At 45.8% G+C, this 25,399-nt stretch overlaps 1 protein-coding gene across 11 annotated transcripts in view; it reads right to left on the bottom strand.

Annotated features, from left to right (window-relative positions):
• PTPRE (protein tyrosine phosphatase receptor type E) overlaps nucleotides 1-25,399 on the bottom strand; it is a 182,721-nt gene that overhangs the window by 77,896 nt on the left and 79,426 nt on the right. For 2 of the 11 annotated variants that reach the window (XM_077945613.1, XM_077945614.1), the window contains exon 3: nucleotides 22,765-22,873. The exons of the other annotated variants lie outside the window; for them this stretch is intronic. The gene's annotated coding sequence lies outside the window, so the exon portion shown is untranslated. The remainder of the gene's footprint in view (nucleotides 1-22,764; nucleotides 22,874-25,399) is intronic. 11 annotated transcript variants of the gene reach the window in all.

Here is a 25,399-nt window from a genome sequence, read left to right as displayed (position 1 = left end):
AAGCTGACTACCAGCACCAATCGAACCCCTGTAAGCAGCAGGGGTGATGAGAAGCTCAGGGTTCCATCCCTAAGTCAGTATTGGGATGTAGGAGGGATTATCAATGTAGGAACGAGGTGTGCGAGGCAGAAGGTGGCCGCGTATTTCAGAGACAATCATGGACAGAAGCCGAGCAAGCTGTGCAGATGAACAAAAGTCAAGATGTAGATGCTGATCAGGGCATCAAGTCTTCATGGCGCTTTCTCTGCAGAACGCGTCTGATCCCACAGCAGCTCGCTGAGACAGTCCAAGACTCTCATGGTGCCTGCCTTCCAGCTGTGCACACTGAGGATCAGAGAGGCTAAGGAATCTGCCTAAGGCTGCTCAGCTGGTAAAACGGCAGAGCCTGAATTCAAATCCCAGCAGTCTGAAAGCAACCAGACTTCAGAAACCCACATCTCCAGGGTCATAGCTCACAGGACTTGGGAATTATTCTGAAACATTGTAAGATTTTATCGGGACAAGCATGGGAAGCTCTATTGAAACAGACAAACATCCCCTTTCAGGACAAATGGACACACATTTTGTAAATTCCAAAAATCCATTGGAAATATTTACTTTAACTCCTCCCCCTACCCAAATAATATCCATGGGTTATTTTGGCACTAACAGAGGTTAACACTGTGTGGTCTGTGAATTCTAAACGTCTCCACTCAGAACTTCATTTTAATTCTGGCCTACCTGGAAAAAGCCTTGCGTCATTAAAATAGGTGCTTCATAAATATTTGTTCAAGGAGTGAATGAACTAGCCAAAAGGTTTATGAAAAAAGGTTGGAGTTGAGCAGTATTTTTCCCCAACCCAGGTCTCTATAAACACTCAGCCACATCCCCTCAAATATTTATGAATGGAGAGTCACAGAATTATATGTCTTTTGAGAGAGAACCCCTTACTTGGTTACTAAAAAAAAAAAAAAAAAGAGAGAAACCTCAAAGTAAATAAATGTCACAATCTTCTAGAAAATCAGGTAGTAGGAAAAGAGGAAATAGGCAGTGAGAATTTGAGTTTATTCAATTGTGCTTAGAAATGTTCAGGTCAAGTAAGAGTTGACCTGACTAGGAGCTGTGGAGTTGTACTTGAGCTGTATCAAACTCTGGTGTTGCTTTTGAGCAAACAGTATCCTTTTATTTGAAATTCAATGACAATGAGGAGGTTGGAAGGAGGAGAGAGAAACCTTTATGGCAGAGCCATGACAGAAATACTTTTCTTCTGGTAGAAAAGAGTCTTTTGTGGGACTTGACACCATCTCTGGGGTGCAGGAAAGGCCCCTCCATTCACCCGGACTATGCTTTCTCTATTCGTTTATCCCCCCAAATGTTTACGGGTCTCCTTGCTGCTGTACCCCAGGTCTGGCAGAGTCAGGCAAACAAAGACAAAGAACATGATCCCTACACTCAGACGTCTTCTAGCTCTGTGTGGCGAAGTTTGCAATAAAGACGGAACCCTGTATCAACATGGTGTAACTATAGTTTGAGCTCTCATTTTTAGTTGGAAACAAAGTAAAACACAATTTAGCAAAAGCATGAAAGACTATAAACCTCCTGGACTCCATTTAGTTCAGACAGGAAATAGACCTAAATTAAGCAATGATTTTCAAGTCAACGTTAAGTACCTAAGAGGCACCTAGAAGTTGATTGGGTATACGATTCCTGTGCTCAGGTTGAAACTTGTCTGTGAAAATCTGCTTCCGGGCTCTTCTGTGAAATCTCCAGGGACCCAGACGGTGCCAATGCCAATTGAGGTCAGAACTTCTGAGTGAAAGTGGATGCACCAGGTTGGTTTGGGACACTCAATGGTGTCAGTCATGCCTCAAGACCTTCCGTGGGAATGGGTCATCAGCCACCTGCAAACAATACAGTACTGGGGGTTGACAGTGTCCCCCAAATTCATAACCATCTAGACCCTCAGAATGTGACCTTATTTAGAAATAGGGTCACTGCAGATGTAGTTAGTTAAGATGAAGTCATGATGGATTAGAGTGGACCCTAAATCCAATGACTGGTGTCTTTATAAGAAGAGGAGGTGGCACACCAAGTATACTGAGAGGAAGGTCACGTGAAGATGGAGGTGGAAGCTGGAGGGAGGCAGCCACAAGCCGGGGAATGCCAATGACTGCGGGAGCCAATGGACCCTGGAGGAGGGAAGGAGGGGTCTCTCCCAGAGCCTTCAAAGTGAGCACTGATCTGCTGAGGCCTTGGCTTCAGACTTGCAGCCTCCAGAACCGTGGGACCACGTATCTCTATTGCTTTCAGTCACTACATTTCTGGTAATTTCCTTCCTTCCTTCCTTCCTTCCTTCCTTCCTTCCTTCCTTCCTTCTTCCGTTACCCTTCCTTCCTTCCTTCCTTCCTTCCTTCCTTCCTTCCTTCCTTCCTTCCTTCCTTTCCTTCCCTCCCTCTCTCTCTCCCTCCCTCCTTTCTTTCCTTTCCTTTCCTTTTCTTTCTTCCTCTCTCCCTCCCTCCCTCCCTCTCTCCCTCCCTCCCTCCCTCCTTCCTTCCTTTCCTTCCCTCCCTGCCTTCTTTCCTTTCCTTCCTTTCTTTCCTTCCTTTCTTTCCTTCCCTCCCTCCCTCCCTCCCTCCCTCCCTCCCTCCCTTCCTTCCTTCCTTCCTTCCTTCCTTCCTTCCTTCCCTCCCTCCCTCCCTCCCTTCCCTCCCTCCCTTCTTTCCTTTCCTGCCTTCCTTTCCCCCTCGCCTCCCCTCCCCTTCCGACAGTCTCGCTCTGCCACCCAGGCTGGAGTGCAGTGGTGCTATCTCGGCTCACTGCAAGCTCCCCCTCCTGGGATCATACCATTCTCCTGCCTCAGCCTCCCGAGTAGCTGGGACTACAGGCACCCACCACCACACCCGGCTAATTTTGTTTTTGTATTTTTAGTAGAAACGGGGTTTCACCATGTTAGCCAGGATGGTCTTCATCTCCTGACCTTGTGATCCACCCACCTCAGCCTCCCAAAGTGCTGGGATTACAGGCGTGAGCCACCCCGCCTGGCCAATTTCTGGTAATTTTCTACAGCAGTCGCAGGAAACTCAAACAGGCCAAGCTATGAAAAACGTGAAGAGGCTTCTCAAATGCTGCTTCTAGTTCCGTGTCTGTCCATCTTTCCCTTCACTGGCCATGGATCCTTCTAGATCCTTCTAGACCCTCCTTCCCCCACATCCATTCCTCACCAAGTCCTGCCACATTCCTCTCAGCCAACCTTCACACCTTTCCCTTCTTTCTCTTCAGCCCTGAAGCTCAAGGCCTTCCTCACCTTGCTGGGCAGTTGAGAGGATTAAGGGAGAAAGAATGGGGAACGGTGTCCAGGAAGACTCCTGGGGCACACTGAGGAGTCAGTAATGGCTTCCCAGCTGCTGGCTCATGGCCAGTCTGCCCAGCGTCCTCCATCTACCCCACATCTGATCACCAGATGGAGGGTCCTTGGGCATCCCCCATCTGTCACCTACTCAGGGACGCCCAGAGGCGTCCAGCAGCAGTTCCCACAGTCTGCTATTCTCTTAGCACCTTCAAAAGCCTTATCATATCACTCACCCATTTTTTTAAACATCAAATACATTATGTTAAAACTCTTTGTCATTAGTATAAATAGGAGGCTGAGTATCACCAGTGAAGATGGGGAAGGCAGGCTATGAATTTCCTGTGGCCCTGTGTAAGGCTCTTGGGTTAGAGCCTGTTCTCTCTTTGTTAAAAAGGTGGATAAGCAAGGATTAGACAGGTGTCAAGGCCACAGCAGCACCAAGCTGAGCCTTTCTCGCTGGGTATAAGGCAGGGGGGAAGAGAACGAAGAGAGGAAGGAGTCTCTCACTTTCTAATGCAGTGTTTTTCACTGTGACACTCAGTCTCTGTCTAGAATCATTTCAGGACTTTTGTGCATCAGAAGACACTTACAGTAAAGTGAAAAGATGACCTACAGAATGGAAAACATACTTTCAAATGATTTATCTGGTAAGGACGTAGTAGCCAGAATACATAAAGTACTCTTTCAACTCAACAACAAAAAGACAACCCAAAAAACAGGCCAAGGATTGAATAGATGCTTCTCCAAAGAAGTCATTCAGACAGCCAGAAAGTTCCTGAAAAGATGCCCGCCATCACTATTCATTAAAGAAATGCAAACCCAAACCATAATCACACACCACTTCACACCTCTTAGGATGGCTATAATTTAGAAAAAAATAAAAGGAAAACCAGTGTTGGCACGGATGTAGAAGAATTAGAACCCCCAGACATTGCTGGTAAGAATTAAAATGGTGCAGCCACTATGGAAAGATTTAGTGGTTCCTCAAAATTTAACCATAGAATGATGTTTACATTCCACTCCTAGGTATATATCCAAAAGAACTGAAAATGTGTTCAAAGAAAAACTCATCCATGACTACCGTAATAGCACATAATTCATCACAGTCAAAAGGCAGAAACCAACCTAAGCTCATCCACTGATGAATGAGTAAACAAAACATAGTAACTCAATGAGATAAGATTCAGCCTAAAAAGGAATGAAATATCGATACATGCTACAGAACAGGTGAACTTGAAAACATGTTGGTATATGAAAGAAGCCAGACACAAAAGGTCTCATACTGGATGGTGATGGAAAATATCCAGAATACGTAAATCAATCTAGATGGACAACTGATTGGTGGTTGCCAGCATGGGAGAAGGGGGAAGTGGAGACTGATTGCTTAGTGGGTTCAGGCTTCATTTTGGATGATGAAAATGTGTTGTACCTAAGTAGAGGTGATGCCTGCCCAACCCTGTGAATGTGCAAAATGCTCCAGACTGTACACTTCGTAATGGCGAATTTTATGTTATGTGAACTTTACCTCAGTAAAGACAAATCACCCCAAGACCAACATGTACTGTGCTTTGGGATGAAGGGCACCCTCCTCAGCCTGGCATCCAAGATCCCCATGGAGGATCACACTTGCAAAGATGGTCATCAGCGTAGTATCATCGTTATTAACACATGACATTTGTTGCGCGCAGCACACTCTGCCCTTTCCCAAATGCTTTACATCATTGACCCATTTAATCCCCCCAACAATAAGATGTTAGGACCATTATCACCCTCATTTTACAGAGAAGGAAACTGAGGTACCCACTCATGTGTAAACTGTCATACAACTAAGTAGATGACACAGCTTTCTCTCTGTGGTCCTGGCAGATGCTCTGGGGTGGGAATCGGTGGGGTGTTGCCAATGGGGTGATATAAATGGGAGGATCTCAATAGGCATCCATGGGGCCCCTGCAAAGGCTTCCAATTGCTAAACTTTGTTCCTTTCTGTATTAATCATTTCTCTTGAGTAAACACTAGTCCTACAGTCTGTGGGTTCCCATTGTGCTAAATTACATGGTGAGCATGTATTGCAAATTACACTCATTATTAGAAGTTGCACGGCAACATTTATACTAATTAAGTTGGGGCGCATTTCTTTAGTTCTAATTTTAAAATGCTGGCAGAACTCCAGAGCCTGATGTCCGCACATGAACTGCCACAGACGCATAGCGCAAAATGTCCTCTGAATTTTCTAGCTATTCAGGATTATTTCACACTTAAAAATACTCACAGATATTATTATGCTACTTTTTTCTTTTTTTTTTTTCCCTTTTTGTTAAACACTATTACCGGGATGAATGTAACAGAGTATAGTTTTAAAGTAAGAGTTATACAGCATGATTCTAAAAGAATCAACAGTGTTAATATTTTTAATGTATTGGAAAACATTTTATAACGTCTCTTTTCCCAAAAATGACAACTACCCAGTGTGATTAGGAGAACACAGAGAAGGAAACAGCCGCAACAGCAGCAGCTACACTCTACAGGGCTCACTCACGTGCAGGCAAGTGCTGAGTGGTTTACAAGAATCATCTTAGCTATGGCTCTCATCACCAACGAGGAAGGTACCACCTTACAGCAGTCAAGTTACCTCCTGAAGTCAGGAAGGAAGTGACAAGCCAGGATTTGAACCTGGTGTCTGAGCCACAGTCCACTCTGCTCTTCAAGACTGTACATGGTCTATCTGTGCATGCACATCTGCAGAGGCAAAAAACCCAGCATCCATAAGACATATGACTCCCAGGCCGGGCACGGTGGCTCATGCCTGTAATCCCAGCACCTTGGGAAGCCAAGGCAGGAGGATCACTTGAGCCAGGAGTTCAAGACTAGCCTGGGTGAAAAAGTAAGACCCCATCTTTACAAAAAATGAAAATAATTAGTCCGGTACAGTGGTGCATGCCTGTGGTCCCAGCTACTTGAGAGGCTGAGGTGGGAAGACTGCCTAAGCCCAGGAGGTCATGAGCTGTGATCACACCACTGTACTCCAGCCTGGGTGACACAGCAAGACCCTGTCTCAAAAAAAAAAAAACAAAAAAAAAAACAAAAAAAAAAAACAGACATATGACTGACTCCCAAACACTGCAAAGCCAATTGGTATTGCATCATTCATCGGATCATTTTCAGCCATTCAGACATGGCTGCCTGAGCGTGCGCCATGTGTCACGCAGGGCTCCAGCAGCCAGGAGCAGGCCTGGCCCTCCCTGTATCCATCCTTCTGATATCACTGACTTTTCCTGCCAACCTACGCACTGTTGCATCTTCCTTCCTTGGCACCTGTTCTGATTGGTAGGGCCCCTGGAATTAGATAGAGGGTGCTCCCCGCTACTGACTTCCTCCTGAACAGCAGTGTCTTACCTGCCCCCTCCCTAGGCAGCTCCCCTGCAAGTGACCACCTTTATACAAACTCCCTGGAAATAATTTTGTCCTCGCCCACTTTCTCCTGATGACCTTGTTCCCCCTTGATGCCCTCAGCACCCTGAAATCACAGCAGAAATAAACAGGCAGGATCAGTCCACAGTCAGCTGAACACGCACATACTCATGCTGACAGCTTTGCTCTTCCCTCCACAGACATGTAGGCTCTGGCTGTCAGAGGGGGCAATGGATGAGACCGTGGCTGCCCCGGGGGTCCCCATGACTGGGACTCACAGTCCCGCCTTGGCTCAGCCTAGATCTTTGCTCCCGAGGCAGTGGCTGTGCTCTACCAAGTACAAGCAAAGCCAGCAAGACAGCCCTCCAGCCTGCAAAGATCAGGTGAGAGGGAAGACTGCCACCTCCCCTGCTGCTGCCAGGGGTCAGGAGGGTCATGGTGTTTACTGATGAGGGATGGGAGAAAGGAGAAACCAGGTGCGCCCATAGCCTTGTCAACCTGTAGGGCCCCAGTGGTGTTTCCAGTGCCCCTTACTCCAGATTACAGCGTGCTGTCTTACGTTTGCCCACCTAATGTGTGGCTGGTTTTCACGGCACCCTGTGTTCCTAATACTAAGAACTTTCCCATTTTATCTCCCAGAACATGTCATCATCCCGTGGGAGACCCCTACGTCAGTAAAGGGAGGGCATAGTCCTTAATTTGCCTCTATGAGGAGTTTCCTCCGGGGACAGGGGACCTGAGCACCTGGCAGCCCCTGCCTATGCACTGGGATGGGGGTCTGCCTGGGGTTTTGAAGTAGGAGGCACTCTTGGGGATGAGGGTGGGCCACTGAACCACACAGAGCACTGAACAGGCCCGAAGAAGCAATTCCGGGAGTGGAAGGATTTAAATCTCCATCAAAATGGGGGTCTGACAAAATGTCCAGAATCCCCCAGTGCGTGACTGGCATAAAATACTATGCAAGGAAAGTTCCGGCACTCTAGTCGTGCCCACACTTCACTTACTATCAGCCTTTCTCCGGCACACTGACACCAAGTGCTCAGTGTGGAAGCAGATCCAAGGCTGAAGACTTCCTGAGAACTTTCCACTTCTATAAACGCATTCCTTCCCCGGTTTCCGTGTGATGTCCCATACATAGTACAGACACGCACACGCGCGCACACACACATGCACACACACACACGCACACACACGCACACACACACACGCACACACACACGCGCACGCACACGCACACGCACGCCCGCACACGCACGCCCGCACACGCACGCCCGCACACGCACGCACGCACACGGACGCACGCACACACGCACACACACGCACGCACGCACACACGCACACACGCACACACACGCACACGTACACGCACACACACGCACACACCCACACGCACACACCCACACACCCACACACACACACCCACCCACACCCACCCACACACACGCACACACACACACACACACATGCACACGCATGCGCACACACGCACACGCATGCGCACACACACACACACAGGCGCACACACAATCCGATCTCTCTGCACACAGAGTAACTGGGAAGGAACATAAGTTGATTAGATAAATTGATGGAAGCCCTTTCACAGTATAGGTAAACCATGATTAGTTGTTTAGCCTAGCTTCTCTAATATGAAAGTCAAATATTCTCTCTTAGTGTGAACAAAATACAGCAAATGTTGAAAGTGAACTGTAGCCACTCATGATGGTACCTGCAGAGTTCAGATGCATAAAGACCCCCCTACTCTCCATGACTGTGAACGGAGAGGGCATGGTCCTGGAGTGGTAGCTTCCTTTCAGTGGGCACGGTCACCTACTGAGACATGAGGTGTCTGAACACCACTGAGCATTTCTGGGCAGTTGCCCAAGTGAGTGAGGCTTGGTGGAATTCTTACAGTGCCAGGGACGACTTTTCCTCTGAGTGCAGTGCAAGAGCTTGTAGGGCCTCCTTCACTTTGCAGGAAAAAAAAAAAAAAAAAAAAAAAACCAGGTTCTGGGATAAACTGATTTAAACGAAGCACCACATCGAATGAAATCTAATATTTATTCTCAGCAGGAAGTCTGTTCTCATCATAAGTATCAAAACCAATTCATAGGTGAGCCATAATATATCTGAGCTTACCCACATGGGAGCATTAGCAATTTAAAAACAATTTGAGCATTTATCAAATATACAGTTTCTGAGAACGTAGGCTATTCATTCAACAGGATATGGTCTTAAACTAAAAGCAGTATGCTTCTTAAAAAAGAGAGGGAGAAAAGAAACGCAGCTAGAGAAACTCTCCCCTCCAATTTTGTGTTGTGACATTTCAAATCCTTGGTTAGTCAGCTTCCATATAAAATATTTCCCAAAATGTCTCTAACATTTTCATGTTAGTTGAAGGGTGCGGGTCCAAAATTCTAAGGGTGTTCTGTTTGCTTAAAGAAAGTTTAGCTCTTTTATGTTAGGTGAAAGAGAGATTACTTATACGTTAAGTATCAATTGAATGAAGTAGAAGACATAAAACAGGCAGAAACTCATTTGAACCAAACTGTTACCCCACCAACTAATGGATGTTACATTTTAGAAACCGGGAGAGAGGCTGAAGCACAGAGTTGACGAGGAATAGAACTGCTGTGACATTCCTAAATTGTCAACCAGTAGCAACATTTAATATTAAATTAAAGACTCATAGAAAATGTATTTTTTTTCCTCAAAATCTAAACCAGCAACAGAAGGAACATTCTGGGAATCCCTTTCCACGTCTGCACTGTGCATCCATGGATACTTACAGAGCCCCGCATTCTCAGTAGCCCCTAGGTGACCAACTCGGTCAGACCCATGTCCACAGCACTGGAGTCTCCTGGGCTGATAATCTGAACATTCCCAAGCAGGCTACTGATGTGAAAGGCAATACATTATTTACTGGGTATTCCCTTTGTAATTTTCCTTCTGAAGCTTGCGGCTGCCGGCACTCACACTATGTCATCAGAAACCAGAGCAAAGATCCAGCAGGGAGAAATTTACAGGAGAGACTGCTCATCTCGAGTTGAAATAAATGCTTAAAAATAAATGTATAATTCACTGCAGCAGAGTGATTTTTTTTTTAAGTTCATAATCAGTCAGTAAGAAAGGTGGCATACAATCCAGCGTGGCTGCTGAGAGCCGGGCAACCCGCGTGCTCCATGGTGCAGTCGGCAGTCCCAGCTGGGTAAGCAGAATGCTTCTGTGCACTGAGCTCAGAGAGGAACAGACGGCGAGAGCACCCTGCTCCCAGGATGAGTTGTTGGATGCACAGCCCACAGGGAGGAAGAAAGGACAATGAGCAGCATCGATCATGATTTCCCCCCGTGGTTCACATGTAGTTTTGAAATAAAAGTCATTGCTGATGACACACTTTCCGAGGATCCTTGCAAAGCAAAACTACATTGAACTACAGCATGGAGTGAAGAAAACACAAAAGAGCTCTTGAGCACATGTATGGTTAGTGCCTTTCCGCAAATACGGTCTAGGGTTTTTTTTTTTTTTTTTAATTGTTGTAACAACATTTGACATGAGATTTACCCTTTTAACAAAAAAGTGTACAATGCAGTCTCGGTGACTATAGGCATGATGTGGCACAGCAGAGCTCTCAGACTTGTTCATCTCTGGTAACTGAAACTTTAAACCCGTTGAACAGCAAATTCCCATTTCCCCTTCTCTCAGCGTAAAGAACAATGCTATTTCAGGCACGATGCTGCTTTGAAGAAATACCTTCTCATATCAAAGATCTCTTTGCCCCCTTCTACAGCACTTCCTAAAACAAAAAGGGAAATGTACCCTCAAATTTTACTCTGTTCTGTTATCTGAAAAACTGAGGCTCCTGCAGCTGCCCAGTCTCACCAAGTTCTCCTTCTCTGTGACAAAGGGGAATTGTTTTTCACATAGCTTCATTTCACATTCTATGGGTTGACCAGTCTCCCTGGGAATATGGCGACTTCATAAAGAAGTGCCCTTCCCAGTGGCGTGGTCACTCGTGCAGGTCTTACAAACGCGCACCCGTAGCTCCAACACAATTTTGAGTCTTTCAGAAGGAACAGACACGTAAACGCACCAACGCAGCACATCATGTCGGGAGGATGGTCTGCTGTTACGTCTTTTCCTTTAAAAGACGATTACACTTCCTATGTGCAGTGCCAGGCACTCACTTTCATTTGTCCCCAGAATTTGATGTGAATTACTGCTTATAGAGCACTTTCTATGTGCCAAGGACTGTGCTAGACATTTATATATTCCATTTCATTCAATTCACTATTATTCTTGCCTCCCATAAAGACAAAATCCAGACAGAAATGGAAAGCTTTAAAAGATGGAGGCACAGATCGACAGCGTTCCCAGAGATGCGCTCTGCGTGGCAAAGACAGTGACCAGGCTTTCACAGCGACTGGAATAGCAGCCTGGGGGGAATGCCCTTGCTACTTCAGCCTCAGATTCCCCAGTCGCTGCTTTGCTTTCCTTGGTGATTTTGATGATCGCATTAGTTGTTTGCAAATCCATTTATCTTCTGAAAACTCCCCTTCTCATTCATTTTCTGTTGATAAGGAATTTCTGAAACAATCATCGAAAACCATCTCTACTGCAGACAGCCAGTGCTACTGACTCTGCAACAGGATTTGAGATCTCTTTTATTCCCAAAGGGGGCCATTATTTCCACTGGTTGTCATGGTGATGTTGCAGTATTGCTGCTGTGTGTTCGGCTGCTTCCCATTGCAGTCACACCACACACTTAAATCAAATCATGTGTTTCACATGGTACTGGCTATATAAAACTTAGTGAATCGAACTCTCAGCTTCATCTCACAGTGATGACGAATGGGGACAGATGGAAGTGTCCGTGTGTGCCAGTGTAAATGTGATGGAAGCAGCGGGACTTAAAAACAGAAAGATCGGGGCCGGGCACGGTGGCTCATGCCTGTAATCCCAGCACTTTGGGAGGCCGAGACGGGCGGATCACGAGGTTAGGAGATCGAGACCAGCCTGGCTAACACGGTGAAACCCCGTCTCTACTAAAAAATACAAAAAGTAGCCGGGCGAGGTGGCGGGCGCCTGTAGTCCCAGCTACTTGGGAGGCTGAGGCAGGAGAATGGCCTGAACCTGGGAGGCAGAGCTTGCAGTGAGCCGAGATCTGGCCACTGCACTCCAGCCTGGGTGACAGAGTGAGACTCCATCTCAAAAACAAACAAACAAACAAACAAAAAAACCAGAAAGATCATCTTAAAATACATTAATTTACTCTCCTTCATTAAGCAATTTAAGGACAGAATTTGTATTATCATCAATAACTTGAGAAATGGTTTTGAAAAAGCGGAAGTTATATGTCTAGAAATGAGAAACTATATTTTCTGTTGTTAGTTCACATTCATTTGAACTTTTGCCATATTCAGTTTTGAATATGCTTGGTTCCCCCATTTGTATATCTCCTTTCTTTTCTCTTATTTGTAACTAGTACACATAGCCACAAATACATGTACATGTACTTATATTAATTCCTATGGTCTCTAATCTGTGAACTCTGGCTTTAAAATATACATGAATGTTGTTGATTCTGCTTTTCAGTCTTCAGTGCCCTGGTTTCCTGAAGGATGTCCTACTATTCAAGTGCTGAACTGAACTTGAACTCCACAATGCTGGTCCTCTGAGGCTGCAGCCCCTGAGTCCAGGTTGTGGGGGGATATTAATGCCTCACAGCCAGCAGCAGCAGAGGAACTTGGGAGATTACCTTGAACATGGAGGATATGGACTCCATAACTTTTCCTTGTGGGCAAACTCAAGAGTGTACCTGGGTGTTCAGGGCCAATGGTCAGCTGTCTTCAGCTTTCATTACAAATGCTCTTAAGAGCTGGGTTTGATTCCTGGGAAAAGCATTGATCAAAAGGGGAGAAATAAGCTGGATTGTACTTCAGAGGCGGCTGTTCGGAACAGACAGGTGGTTTATGGAAGCCAGACTTCAAGGAAATGTTAAACCTAAGTTCGGCCCAAATTCGTTAACCTGATTTTGACTGTTGCACTGTGTTCTTTTTTTTCTATTTGTTTTTTGCGTTGCCTGTTTTAATTTCTTCTGTTTCTTTTTCTTTCTTTTTTTTTTTTTTTTTTTTGCCATGACACTATAAGCTTGGCCTGGTTTGAGGCTGAGAAGGTTTGTTGTTTCTGAATTAAAAAGAAAACTCTTTCCACGTAGGAAAGAATGTTGTGGGGGCCTCCAAAACTCAGGCTGCCACAATGAACAGACATGCTTCTTACAACACCCACTTCAAAAAGAAATGAGGGTTGTCGCATTCACAGGAACTCCCAACAGCCGGGACATGACGGCCCTGTTTCTGTGAACTTGGAGCCTGCGTGTGCCTGGATCTAGCCATTGGTGCACCTCTCAGCCTCCTCCTTCATTGGAAAGAAGAGTTTTCATGAGCTCAGCTGCTGACATGAAACAAGGCTGGGGGCTGAAGCTGAATGCCGGGAGGCATACTAGCTGGATGGGAAGGGACTGGCACGGGTTCCAGCGAGATACCACAGTCATAAAAACTGGGGAAGCTGCAGGGGCATACATTCTAAAGGGGACTCTCAGGCTGGAGGTTTTATTGTAAGGAATGAGTGATTTGAATCAACTTTAACAGGGCATGTACATAGTATGATTCCAGAAAAATGGGGGCACCACTGCCTTCTTTCCCACCCTCCTTACTGATGTGCAACATGCAAACACCCATGTCTTAAACCCTCTCTTCGGTGTTTATTTCTATGGTGGAAAGAGTGATTTTGACAGGGCAGGTTTTGAGATCTTCCTTGTAACCTACTGTTGCATGAATGGGCGTCTTTAGCCCTTTAAACTGCCTTTGGTGAAACATAGGTAAAGTTACGTGTTGCCAAGCAACGGAAGTTTCCGACATTGTATGTCCTTCTTAGAGAAGCTCTCTCCCTTCCAAATAATTAGACATCAGTCACTGCTCCACGTCCACACTGGGAATAACACAGGAGACTCAACATCATCCTGAAATGAAAAGTGAATCACACTGATTCCTGGCAACAAGATGTCCATGACATGAATTTTCCCTTAGAAACTAGGCTCTTTAAGACCAAGGCTGGCATCTAAGACAGGAGCATGTGGGCTAGATGGCTTGCTGAACCCTTAAAGAAAGCCCCCCTCCATTTCATGCTAATGCACATTTTATAAATAGAGGTCAAATTCATTTAGCTCAAGGTGGTCTGGAATATTTCACACGCATGTGTGTGTGTGCGCGTGCACGCTCGTGTAGAGTTGGTATAAACATGGACAGAATGGTAAATGAGGCACCTAAGAATGATTAGTTTGTGGCCTGGCAATCTTCCTCTGACACTCAGCAAATTCATCATAACTGCAAGCAATGCTTGCTTTAGCCATCTTGCTATCGCATCCAGAAGAATTAATCAAATGTTGCAGCATCGTTAGAAAACAGGTTTTCATATAGGTGTTTATAACAGCTTATTGCATGATGGTGCTGATGAAATCACAGAACGGCTTGGATGCTGTCCAATTCTAAACCCCACCGTCAGGGTCTGGACAGTCAGCTAAGCCTCAGCTGCGTAATTTTGCTATTCTGGCTCTGCAGATCCAGATCTCACTCCTCCTCCTAGCTTGCCTTGGCTTCTGGATACGTTACTGTTAGTAAGAAGCAAAGCACATAACCATCTCCAGGGAAGCGGATGGAAGAAAACCAAGAGGACCAGGTAGAATGGGCCACTTGACCCTTGAGCCACCTCCCACTATGAGGAACCAGGTGGGTCAGCTTATCTCACAAGCGGACATGGTGCGTTCATAATTCCCTCATCCTCAGAACTCACTGGGAGACACACTTTGGGTTCCCCTCTCTGAGAACAAAGATGTGTGGATCTGTGAAGCCTGAGTTTGAATGCTGGGGCCTCCTGGCTCTCAGGAGTGTGGGGGTTGAGCCTCTCTTGCCAGCTGCTGCCCCTCTGCCCTGATGGAATAGACACCACCGTGGGACAGGGCTGAGGTCAGATTTACTCTTTTTGGTGGGCGACACCTACGGGTTTATCGACCAGGAAGGCCTCACCTTAGAACGCATCTTCCAGTGACTGGTTCAAAACCATATCCCTTTCAAGACAGAAGTTCCATGCTAGTAGGTGGCTTGGATTGGTGGGCACATCCCTTAGCTCTTAGGAATCCTAGGGAAGGGGGACTGGGGAGAGAACTGGTATCAGAAACCCAAAGTGAACTGAAATGTGCAGTCTTGGCCCAGTTTGGGGCCAGTGCAGACCTGGAATGAGGCTCTCCCCTGTGTTCCAGCAGGGAGTCAGGAGGACTAACAGCCCCTGGGACATCGGGCTGCACGGCCACAAAATAAAACAAAACAAATGTGGCCACATCAGTGAAAGAAATCACTGAAGCTAGTCTGGTGTTGGACAGAGAAAAATCACTGAAAATTGACTGAGACACTTGGAGGTGTTAGTTGACTTATTTATTTATTTATTTTTTGAGACAGAGTCTCGCTCTGTCTCCCAGGCTGGAGTGCAGTGGTGTGATCTCCGCTCACTGGAAGCTCCGCCTCCTGGGTTCACGCTGTTCTCCTGCCTCAGCCTCCTGAGTAGCTGGGACTACAGGCGCGCACCACCACGCCTGGCTAATTTTTTTGTATTTTTAGTAGAGACGGGTTTCACCGTGTTAGCCAAGATGGTCTCTATCTCCTGACTTCATGATCCATCCGCCTCGACCTCCCAAACTGCTGGTATTACAGGCGTGAGCCACCGGATTTCATTTATTTATTTATATCCAGCTTGCTTCTAAAAGGATATAAAGTCATGTAAGGACTATTCATTCATGCACCTAAAATTCACTGGGTGCCTCTCTCATGCCAGCACTTGTGCGAGGGGACAGAGGGATGGGATCCCCATTCCATGGGGCCTGCATTCTTGCGGGTGAGAGAATGGGTAAATACCACAGTTCCAAATACTGGTAAGCGCTTTAATGACAACATAAAGTAAATCGGGGGTACAGAAAGTAACTTGGGGCTGGAAGTCAGACAGGTAGCCTCAGATGGGGTGGGCAGGGAAGGCTTTCCCGGAAACTAATGATGGACTCAGAGAAGAGAGCTCTGGCTGTGCTCCCCCTGGAAAAGAAAACCCTTCACCAGTCACCACGGGGTGGACGCTGCAGGACTCTGTCCCTCACTTCTCGTACTCAGGGTGGACTTTGGGGACGCGAGAGCAGAGCAGTGCTCAGGCCCTCACTCAGAAGAGAGTCCCTCGTGCTTAGGGCTTAATGCTCTGTAACTGCTACCTTCACCTGTCATAAGAATTTTCTCTCCGAACTTGTGTTTTGTGAGGGAACTCTGGTGGGGCAATGGGACATGTGCCGGGGTATGGCCCCTCACCTCACACCTGGCCCACCTCCTACCCCCGCCCCGCTGGGTTCTTGACTGTCCACTTCCTGCCCCGGCCAGCAACTGAGACTCCCCCGACTCCTCAACAGGGAGGATGGGGGCTGGATGGACGTCCTCTACCTGCCCAGTTGAAGGCAGTGAGAGTATCCTAGTGCCTGGGGGAATGTGACATTAAATAAAAGGTAAAACACACACACACACCCACACACACACACATACACACAGCACTATGAAAGGTCCAGAGAGAGAACACGAAGAAAGTAAAAAGCTTTTTTTCCTGCCTTTTGAACGAGTGACCCCGGGTTTTAAGTAGCCAGCCCTGTTTGTGCTAAGTGCTGCCCCAGGCTCTGTGAAGAACGCGAAGATAGAACTGTCTTCTCCCTACTCCCCCGTCCTCCACGCCTGTCCACTCATTCACACATCCATCAGCAACGCAGGTTCCTGAGACCCGACGCACAATGTACGCTGGGTAAGCCCTGGGGATCCCAGGACAATGGGCTCCCTCGCCCCCTCCAGGAGCTGAGACCCGGGCCCCCCACCCCCATCTGTGACAGTCAGGCATGGCTTCCACATCAGCTGTTTTCTGTCCCTCTGCGGTGGCCCCACCACACATTAGCTTCATGTATGCATCACACATCATATAAATTATGGATACAGTAGAAAATGGAAGTTAGAGAAAGCATGCACTCTCTGATCACTCAGAACTCTTAGGCCATTCTCTGAACTTGACTTTTCATTTCTCAAGATTAGTAGTTCATTTCCTTTTAACCACGTCCTCGAAGAAAATCCTTTCCTGGGGATTTAAGAAACTTAGAGAAGGATCCCCCAGGTTGCTGTGACACCCCTGATGTAGTTCTCTGTCTTTCATAGACCTGAATATGCAATTTCAGTGAGTCTATTTCCTCAACCCTCTGCTCATTTTCAATCAGGACCCTAGATTCTGTGCCCAGGGGCAACTTCAAACTTTTTCAAATGTCCCAGGCACACTGTGATACAAACAGCAGACACATTAAAAAATGCACTACAGCCTCACTGAAATAAAACAATTATTTTTTTTTAGCTTTATGACGAATTTCAGAAAGGGGCTACCTGTTCTGGAGAAAAATGAAGACTCCCACTTACACGGTTATTACAAATGCCTGGGCACGTACTTGGCTTTCTGACCACGTATTTGGGTTTCTGAAGAGGTATTTGGATTTGTTGCATGGTATTTAGTTTTCTGACTGGGGACTTGGATTCTAACCAGGTATTTGGGCTCCTGATGCTGTGTTTGGATTTTAGACCTGGTACCTAGGTTTCTAGAGCAGGTGTGTGGCTTTCTGATGCAAGTGCATCAGCAAAAGGAGTGGCTCCAGGCCTGCGGTCTGGCTCTGAGGGTACCCGGGTGTTTTCCTGAGTGCCCCTAGGCCCAGGAGCACTGGCGAGCAGCTGCCCTGCACAGGGGGCCTCCTCTCCAGGGAAGCTCAGCTTCAGGAAGCCCTGAGCCAAGGCCCAAGATGCTGGGATAAGAGCAGATCGTCCCCTAAGGAAAGCGACCCCTAGCTGCCACCCCTTGTATTTTCAGTGTTCTATGAATTTTGTGCTAGAACTTTTCAGTTTCTTCTGAGGGCCCAACCTGGATGGCAAGAACCCTAGAGCCTTGCAGAGGTGGCTCCACTGGGCGGCTAGGGAGATGGATGTCCTTAGAAGAGGGGTGACCTGCTGACCCCCACGTGGCTGCTTAGCACAGACACTCAGCACCTGAGCCTCGCAGGCCCCACCTCTGCTCCTTTTCTGGTCATGTTGTTTTCCCCACGACTGACTCCCAAATGCTCCACCTGCCCCTCCAGCCTCCCTGTCTTACCCCTCTGATTTGCACCCCTCCTGCTGCCTCCTTGCTGGCCGTGTTTCCCATCCTCTAGGTTCTTGGGTTCTACTGGGTAAAATCTGATCCTGGGGGCCCTGAGGTGCTGGGCACAGGGATGAGCTTCAACTGCTCACTCGGTGGGCTCACTGGTCTGTGCTCAGGTCAGGCAGGAGGGACTCACTGTAAAGATGGGGCGGCCTGTGCTTCAGAGTCATCCTGAAGGAGTGGTGTTGAGGGGCCCAGGAGAGGGAATAGTTTGGTAAGGGGTGGGGCCCAAGGCAGGAGCTAAATAGCTCTGGTGGCCACAAGTACCTCTGGTGCTATTTTAATAAAAATTATGGATCAGAAAGGATTGCCAGACCCCTGCTGGATGGGCAGAGGCCAGTTGGAGTAATCAGAGTGGACAGGCGTGAGACACTGCGAACACTGTGGGGAAATGCACGATATTACCAGGCTTCCCATTAGGAAACCTGCCACGTGACTTCCCAAATGGATTGGATTTGTACTACCCTCAAAAAATGTTTCAAAAAATTGCACAACTTTGGAAAATATTCTTATAGAAAGAAATGTTTTTGAAAGCTGAATGAGACAGGCTCCTTTTCTAGAGCATTCCAGTCATGATGGCGTTATGATTGCCATGTCTTAAGAGCCTAGGTCAGGTTAAATGCCTTCTTTTAAGTGATATTAACATGTCTCCTTGTCTCAAACACTGCGAACCACATTACTCAGTTGATATCAAAAAGAATTTTTTAAAGGAAACATGACTTAATTCTCAGCTCAGCAGGCGGAAAACATACAGCCATGAGTGGTGAATCACTCATTAAAAATTAAGTCAATCCACCCACAACGGGAAACAGCATAACAGAACGTCGGTGTTGGCTTCAGATTGGAAGGAAGCCAAAAACAGGTTTTGAAAACAGTGATGCCTTTGAATTCGATCTTGCTCAAATAGTGCACTTTTGGGATTTCTAACTTCATCCCAGTGACATCCACTTTCCAGTGTCTTCTGTTGAGAACTCCCCTAAGAGGGGAGCAGAGTGGTATCGAGGGTTTCCATGGTTTCTGACGAGATGAAGTGGTTCACCTTCCCAGTGAATCACTTCTAGTAACATAAACCATCACACGGCCCCCGGAACCATTTGCCAGAACGGCCCTCAGAACAGTGGGAAAAATACCTTTGTTTTATTAACTAACATTTCTGTTTGAGTTTTAAAATCAAAGCCCACGGATTCTCAGCTTTTCCTTCCTGAATATAAGCAATATTATAAAAAGAAAATGACCATATTTCAAATAAAAATTTTCCATTAATAAAATGTGTTTCAAAAAAATGTTCTCGCTTCTTTTGGAGAGCAGTGAGAGAGGAAAAACAAATGAGGGAGGCAGGAGGAGCAAGCCCCCCAGGCCAGTGCTGCTTTCTCATAGGAAGATGACAAAACATTCACCCCAAAACATTCAGACCTCATCCTGCAAGACAAGGAGATGAGTGCGGCTGGTCCCAGTCATGGCTGACACCTGCAGTAGTTACTTTCTGGGGATTTCTGTTGCTAACTCCAAATCCAGACCAGCACCACCCTAGAGCATAGAACTCTAGGTCTTGAAGATGTCTTTAAACAATTCTCACCCAGCCCTTTATGTTTTAGACCAAGAAGGTGGGACTTAGAGTAATGAAGTGACAAGTCTAAGTAATTCAACTTTCTTCTTCTTCTTCTTTTTTTTTTTTTTTTTTTTGAGATGGAGTCATGCTCTGTTGCCCAGGCTGGAGTGCAATGGTGCAGTCTTGGCTCACTGCAACCTCCGCCTTCTGGGTTCAAGCGATTCTCCTGCCTTCAAGCGATTCTCCTGCCTCTGCCTCCTGAGTAGCTGCGATTACAGGCACGTGCCACCTTGCCAGCCTAATTTTTGTATTTTTATTGGAGATGGGGTTTCACTATACTGGCCAGGCTGGTCTCGGACTCCTGACCTCAAGTGATCCAACCACCTCAGCCTCCCAAAGCGCTGGGATTACAGGAGTAATTTGACTTTCTAGAACTAAAATCTTTCTAATCAATCATTTTGCTAGGCTCCTGGGCAAAACACACATTTATACTTAGTAGAGAAAGGACTCAAATATTGGCTGTCTAAGAAATATTTCCTGAAATTAGAACTGGAATCAACCACTTCATTTTTCAAGATCTTGCACAATCATGAGCTTGCAAGAGATACCTGATAAACCCTGATAAACCCTCAGTGAGCGAACGAACGAATTATTGGCTGTGCGGAAAGGAAACGTGCCAAGTATGTGAAAAGAGATTAGAAAGCTGCATTTGGTCAGCAGATAACATGCAGAAATAATTGGGAACACTGGCCAAGATCAACTCAAGTGATCATAAAACTGTTCCAAAATATAATTATCAACCAGCAAACCGTTTGCAGAATCCACAGGATATGCTCTTATTTGTTAATGTTCTCTGTCACTTGCATAACTGTCAAATCATGTTTCTCATAATGGAAAAGTTTTTCTTTTGGCAGGTCTGAACTTCACCTTTGGTGGTGGTAATGAGAGCTGACTGTTTTTTCAGTTGGAGAGGAGCACCGTTTCCGTCTGAGGGAGCACTGCAGGGGACTGGCGCTTCCTTTCCACTGTCCTACAACTCACTTATCCAGCCTGCTTGGGTCTCTGTTTTCCCCTCTTGAAGGGAGAGGTGACGAGGCACGCCTGGACGGCTGCCTCCTCGTGTTTAGGGGACCCACATGAAATCATGAATTTGAGCTCGCTTTGTAAATAAGTGCTCTCTATGTATGTGCCTTATCAGAAATGCAATTTCTGTTTAAGCATAAGGCACATAAGTTATCTGGAAAAACAGGAAATGGAGCAAATCCTGTTTTTCTAAATAATAATTTCCACAAACATGATATTTTAAAAAATTCATTTCTCAGCAGCAACATGGTAACATGATAGCTTTAAATACATAATATGTATATGTAAAATACAATATATATAGCTTTAAGAAGCTATCTATAGGTATATGTTATAGCACTTGAACATGAAATCTGCACCATTTCTGACAGCAGATGAATCTTGGTAGAGTTTTTTGAAATCAGTTAAATACTATCAACATATTTTTTAAAGTTGGTAGAACTGAATCAGCCCTCATCATAAAATAAACACAAATCCAGTTTTTGTTTTTTTGCTTATGCTTATTTCTATTCAAAACAAGGAGAAAAGCTACTCAGAAAATCTATTGTATGACATGTTTTTGTTCAGTAGTTCCACACAGATCCTTCCTTTCTTAACATTTTAAATAATTTTTACCAAACTCTGCAACATAATAAGCAGTTTTAAAAAAATGTTATTGTAGATTCCAGAGTATGCGTGCAGGTTTGTTATGTGGGTACATTGCATAATGCTGGGCTTTGGGCTTCTATTGAACCCATCACCCCAGTAGTGAACATAGTACCCAATAGATAGTTTTTCAACACTTGCTCTCCTCCCTCCCCCTCCCTTTTGGAGTTCCCCGTGTCTGTTGTTTCCATCTTTATGTTCATGTGTATAAGCAGCTTTAAAAAGTCACCACAGGCCGGGCATGGTGGCTCACGCCTGTAATCCCAGCACTTTGGGAGTCCGAGGTGGGCGGATCACCTGAGGTCAGGAGTTTGAGACCAGCCTGGCCAATATGGCAAAACCCATCTCTACTAAAAACATAAAAATTAGCTGGGCGTGGTGGCAGGCGCCTGTAATCCCAGCTACTCAGGAGGTGGAGGCAGGAGAATCTCTTGAACCCGGGAGGCAGTTTGCAGTGAGCCAAGGTTGTGCCAATGAACTCCAGCCTGAGTGATAGAGGGAGACTCAGTCTCAAAAAAAAAAAAAAAAAAAAAAAAGTCACTGCAAATGGTCATTTTTGAGCACAATGTGATCTTCTTTCCTGTTGTTCAATCCACAGGGGGCCACCCCCAGGGGATGGAGCTGCAGTTGAGGGTGAGTTCATATATCTGGTAGGACTGGTCCACTCACGGCCCTTGCATTTGGCACCAGACCTCATCCTGATGTACCGCCGGGTCTGAGAAATCTCTCTGTAACTCACATACCCAAAAGTGTTTATAAATTTCTTTTCTTTCTCCTAATACGAATGATGCCATCCCTTAGGCAGTTGGCACACATCTGCAACCGACAGTATCATCTGTTTCTGCAGCATGAACTGCACAGGCAGGAAAGCCTTACACACAGAGGACCAGCCCTGTGTCCTCAGGAGCCTGAAGACAAGCTCCTTGAAGACCAGCTCACTGGCCTGCAGACCAGGTCCCTCACGCTTGCTCTGTGTGTCACTTTTAATTAAAATGCCATTTCACAAATCTAGTTGTTAAGAAAAATGAAGAGGGCAGTTTTGATTACAAAGATAGAAAATGTCCAGTTTACAATGGGTGGGATTTTCCTGTGTCATCGAGCCGGCCTATGTCCCCAGCAATTGTTAGGGACTGTTTTTCTAAAAAGGTGAACCTCACCTTGGATTCTTGGCTGTCTGACAACCCACAGGCCCAAACAGACAATGCTTCTGTGCCATCCCCAGGGCACTATTGACCGAGGCGTGGTGGACTGGAAATGGTTTCCTGAAGCATAGATCCCAGATTTCCTGCACAGAGCTGGATAAAGGTAACTAAGAGGCTTGCCAAATTTTCATTTAACGACGCCTTCCTGGTAATATTCTTTAGCCTGATTTTTAGATACTTTAGAAATTATATTAGAAGCAACCATGACATAAAACCAAAGAGAAAAGAAAGGCCCCTCTGAGCTCCCCCGTTACCTCTTGTCTTCCTGGGAAGACGCTGGGAAACCATCCTGGCCTTGGAGAATCCATGTTTCCCTGCCAGCTGAGAAAGGATTTCTAGAAGAATTCCAACTCTGAACTGGGTCTGCTGTGAACACGGTGACGAGACATGAGTTTATATAGGAAATCTGTGTTCCTATTTCCTCTTGGGGAAACTGTGACTGATTAACGCTCAGGCCTTTGCTCTGTGACAAAGGATTACCTACTAGGCTCTTTTAGGAGGCACTTCTTGAAAGAATGCGGAAACTTTCCCGGGGGGAGGGAGGAATGGAAATGGAAATACATGAAGGATTAATCTGTTCGTCATGTCAGATCCAAAGGCATTCTTCCAACTTACTGTCAACTTCTAATTCAGTCACCAGGAGAATAATTTGTCACTGTGGCTCGGATAGAAACCCATGGAATCCATTGGTGCTAATAAAAAACCCAAGTATGTGATGAAGAAGGGAAACAGGAATCACATGTCTCAGAAAGTTTTAATTTTGTATGTGCTCTGCCCACCACGCTTCTCACTTCTTTCTGGGATTCCAAAGGCCGGCCCGGGGCGTATAGCTCCTGCCCTGCTGGAAACATCACCCCAGCGGACGCAGCCAGAAGCAAGCTTGGAGTGGTCCCCCTGCCTGTCAGAACCCTGAACTTTATTTTAAAAATAACAGATTTTTTTTTTTCTGTCATGGTAGCCGTTCAAATCAACATCAAGAAACATAAATGAGTCAGAAGAGAAAAAAATCACACTTCTTAAAAGTGACAGAGGAGGAAACAGATTACTAAAGAAGAGCAAGTGAGTGAAGGGAAGCCTAAGTATGTTTTAAAATTGAAACTCACAGTTGCTGAATATTCACACATTAATTTCGTTTTCTTTTATTCCTTGGGTATTTCCGTGAACCAGAGTGAAATCATCAAGTTACAGAATCATTTAATTTTACTTTGTCGTGGATACCCTTAGGTATAACAACATAAGACCTCAAAGAGTCTGGAGAAAATATTTAAACCTTAACGATATGTCTTTTATAAATTCTCAATTCTGAAATTCCATTGCGTTAAATACTATGTGAGAGACCCAGAGAGTTGTAAGCATTCTCCAGTTGAAGGAACTTTGGTCATATTTGATCATTGATATGAACTATGGTGTTATTTTCACAAACCTATTGTTAAAGACAAAGAAAAAGGAAAGGAAAACATGGGAACGGGTGACTCTACTCAAGAGACCCCTACTAATCCAGCTTAACAGGAAAAAAGACTTGACTCATTTTTTTGGATATTTTATTTATTTATTTATTTATTTATTTATTTATTTATTTATTTTGAGACAAGTCTTGCTCTTTCACCCAGGTTGGAGTGCAGTGGTGTGATCTTGGCTCACTGCAAGCTCCACCTCCCAGGTTTAAGCAATTCTCATGCCTCAGCCTCTCAAGTAGCAGGTGCCCGCCACCATGTTCAGTTAATTTTTGTATTTTTAGTAGATACAAAGTTTCACCATGTTGGCCAGGCTGGTCTTGAACTCCTCGGCCTCCCAAAGTGCTGGGATTACAGGTGTGAGCTACTGTGCCCGGCCTAGATGTCAAATATTAATATAGTTTTTTGAAGTGAAAAAGTGGATTACTGCTAGTAAAGGGAACTCCTTTTGATACCCACTATGGTACCAGCATATATGTTACAATCCAGTTCAATATCTTCCTTAAATTTGGAAACAGTTGCCATGATTCTGTGATGACGATCATAATAAGAGTAGCAGTGATAACCACAATTAGTTAGCTTTTATTTATTTTTATTTTTTGAGACAGGGTCTCACACTGTCACTCAGGCTGCAGTGCAGTGGCGCAATCTTGGCTCACTGCAACCTCCACCTCCCAGGCTCAAGCGATACTCCTGCCTCAGCCTCCCAAGTAGCTGGGATTACAAGCACGTGCCACTACCACCCGGCTAATTTTTGTATTTTTAGTAGAGACAGGGTTTTACCATGTTGGACAGGCTGGTCTTGAACTCCTCATCTCAAATGATCCACCTGCCTTGGCCTCCCAAAGTGTTGGGATTACAGGCGTAAGCCACCGCGCCCAGTCCATAGCTAGCTTTTATTAAACGCCTACCTTGGGTCATCTCACTTAAATGTCACATCACATCCTAGGAAGTGATGGATAGATGAGAGAAATGAAGGCTCGCGCAGGCTGATGTGTTCATCCAGCACGTGTGACTAGGCTCCTCTGCAGTCAGCTGGCCAGTGTGGGTGGTGGCTGTGGCACCATCTCCAGCCTTAGGGGGCTTATCCACCCTGCCCAAGGTGGACTATCCTTTTAGTTCTAACTGACTCAGAAGCACTTCTCTGAATCCCACAAGTGAGAAATAAGTTCCCTTCCATTAATAGATATCCTGAGGTTCCATACAAGTCTCAAATGCTTAGCAGTGAAAATGCAACGGGCTAATAGATCAGTCTGATATTCTACCTTGGCGGCTGTAATAGTCCGTTTTCATGACGCTGATAAAGACACACCCAAGACTGGGCAATTTTCAAAAGAAAGAGGCCTATTGGACTCACAGTTCCACATGGCTGGGGAGGCCTCACAATCATGGCTGAAGGTGAAAGGTACATCTCACATGGCGCAGACAAGAGAAG

The sequence above is a fragment of the Macaca mulatta genome, chromosome 9, assembly GCF_049350105.2.
Source record: "Macaca mulatta isolate MMU2019108-1 chromosome 9, T2T-MMU8v2.0, whole genome shotgun sequence".
NCBI classification, from domain to species: Eukaryota; Metazoa; Chordata; class Mammalia; order Primates; family Cercopithecidae; genus Macaca; species Macaca mulatta.
Note: the sequence above shows the minus strand (reverse complement) of the source record. Positions and strands in the feature narration are given on the sequence as shown.